The sequence below is a fragment of the Saimiri boliviensis genome, chromosome 1 (assembly GCF_048565385.1).
Source record: "Saimiri boliviensis isolate mSaiBol1 chromosome 1, mSaiBol1.pri, whole genome shotgun sequence".
Taxonomy (NCBI): Eukaryota; Metazoa; Chordata; class Mammalia; order Primates; family Cebidae; genus Saimiri; species Saimiri boliviensis.
The window spans coordinates 64688623-64691363 of record NC_133449.1 but is presented as its reverse complement, the minus strand read 5'-3'; the positions used below and the strand labels follow the sequence as shown (position 1 = coordinate 64691363).

Below are 2741 nucleotides of genomic sequence, written 5' to 3'. Positions count from 1 at the left end.
CCATCCTACTCTGCCTCTTGCATGCGTGTCTCCTCATTATACGATGCCTTCCAGCACAGGATGATCCTCACCAGATGTTGGCACCTCGCTCTTGGACTTCCCAACCTCCAGAACCATGAGTCAAATAAATTTCTCTTCTTTGTAAATTATCTAGTATGTGGTATTCTGTTATAGCAGGAAAAATGGACTAAGACAACTTACTTACAAAATGTTTGCTTCCTATTCTTTCCATTTTGGGCTTTATTGATTTAGAGGTCTCTGTACCCAAAGAATTAATGTTTCCAGCATTGGACAAAATAAGGGCTCCACTGAATGGAAAACTGAAACTGTCACCTGATCATTTTGTATTCCTCATGCACCTGGATTAAGAGGCATCAAAGGGAAATAGGAATACTGCTACAAAATTGAGTGAGGGAAGAATATGTCTGAGCACAGGTGAGCCTCTGGAATACTCCCTAAGAATGAAATATTCAGTAATAAAATCTAGTAGAAGACTACAGTAACCCTATAGTTTGAATCACCCCATGGGTAAAATGGCTCAACTGCTGAGACACAGGCTGAGAAAAAGGGAACATGATGTTGACATTATAGCATTTCAGTAATGTTCCATATTCCTGGCTTACGCCTGTAATCCCAGCACTTTGGGAGGCTGAAGCAGGTAAAGCACCTGAGGTCGGGAGTTTGAGACCAGTCTGGCTAACATGGCGAAACCCCATCTCTACTAAAAATACAAAAATTAGCTGGGTGTGGTGGCAGGTGCCTGTAATGCCAGCTACTTGGGAGGCTGAGGTGGAAAAGTCACTCAAACCCAGGAGGCAGAGGTTGCAGTGAGCTGGGATAGCGCCACTGCACCCCAGCCTGGGAGACAGAGTTAGACTCCATCCCAAAATCAAAACCAAAACCAAACAAAAAGCCCCACAAGATCTCTCTCTCTACATATGCCATATATTAACTTTTATAATTTTTCTCTGATTTTAAAAGCATTATAAAAATGAAACTATTAATGGATCAACTTAGCCTTTGTGGAAATGACTCATCCAAAGGGAGACTTTGCCACCAGGAGTCCAGGTTATAATCAACTTCCCCTCCACCCACTCAAGCACATGGAGATGCCCTTTATTTTCTGCCCACCTAATGCCCCCAGGAGCCAGCTGAGAGAGGAAATTAAATGTTCTCCAATAGGCAGACATCTATATCAGCTCCAGTGAAATCACATTTACTCCAGTGTTCTATTCAGAATCTTTTGACTAGCCAGTTCCATTTGATTTCCATTTATTTCATTCGACAGTGTTAACCAAGCACCTCCTTATAAGCCAGTGGCTGTTTTAGGGACTAGGCATGCAGTAGTACAAAAAACATACCAAATCCCTTTTCATGCTACCCAGAGAGGAGTCCATACAATGTTGTTCTGGCTTGCCATCATAACTTATAGGGAAATGTTCACAATGTCTGGAGTTCTTAATGTTCTGCAAACGAAAGAGGAGGATGTCCTCAAGTTCCTTGCAGCAGGAACCCATTTAGGTGGCACCAACCTTGACTTCCAAATGGAACAGCACATCTATAGGAGGAAAAGTGATGGCATCTACATCATAAATCTGAAGAGGACCTGGGAGAGGCTTCTGCTGGCAGCTTGTGCCATTGTTGCCATTGAAAACCCTACTGATGTCAGTGTCATATCCTCCAGGAATCCTGGCCAGCAGGCCATGCTGAAGTTTGCTGCTGCCATGGGAGCCATTCCAATTTCTGGCTACTTAACTTCTGAAAACTTCACTAACCAGATCCACTGGCAGCCTTCTGGGAGCCACATCTTCTGGTATTTACTGATCCCAAGGCTGACCACCAGCCTGTCACAGAGGCATCTTATGTTAACCTGCCTATCACTGTTCTGTGTAATACAGATTCTTCTCTGCACTATGTAGATTTTGCCATTCCTTGCAACAAGAGAGCTCACTCAGTGGGTCTGATGTGGTGGAGGCTGGCCCAGGAAGTTCTGAGCATGCGTGGCACCATCTCCTGTGAACACTCATAGGAGGTCATGCCTGATCTCTGCTTCTACAGAGATCCTGAAGAGACTGAAAAGGAAGATGAGGCTGCTGCTGAAAAAACCATGACAAAGGAGGAATTTCAAGGTGAATGGACTGCTCCAGCTCCTGAGTTCACTGCTACTCAGCCTGAGGTTGCAGACTGGTTTGAAGGTGTTCAGGTGCCCTCTGTACCTATTCAGCAGTTCTCTACTGAAGACTGGAGCACTTACCCTGCCCCAGAAGTCTGGTCTGCAGCTCCCAATGCTCAGGCCACTTAATACATAGGAACAACCACTGAGTGAGCTTAAAGCTGTTCTTCCACAGGCTCTTAAGCAACGTGGAAATAAGGCTGGTGGAAAATAAACATGATTTTCTAAAACGAACAAACAAACAAAAAACAGACAAAAATCCCTTCTCATGGAGCTTGCGTTCTCCTGGTGGGATGGGAGACAAACAATAACTAAATAAATAAATTTGGGTGCTAATAAGTGCTAAGAAGAAAAATAAAACATGGGCAAGGGCATGGGTATGTTGGGTTATCAGAAAAGGCCTCTGACAGATGGAGCATTCTGTGGAATTATGTTCTAGGCAGTGAGAACAGCCAGTGCAAGAGTCCTGAGGTGGGAGTGTGCTCTGTACATTGAGGAACAGTGAGGAAGCCAGCATGGCTCGAGTCGGGTTAGCAAGGGGCATGAGCAGGAATTTAAATCTGAAGGC

The 2741-nt window shown here is 44.5% G+C and overlaps 1 pseudogene; it reads left to right on the top strand.

The window, feature by feature from the left end:
* Positions 1-1445: 1445 nt before the first annotated feature.
* LOC101054020 (small ribosomal subunit protein uS2-like) lies at positions 1446-2326 on the top strand (annotated as a pseudogene).
* The last annotated feature ends 415 nt before the right edge of the window (positions 2327-2741 follow it).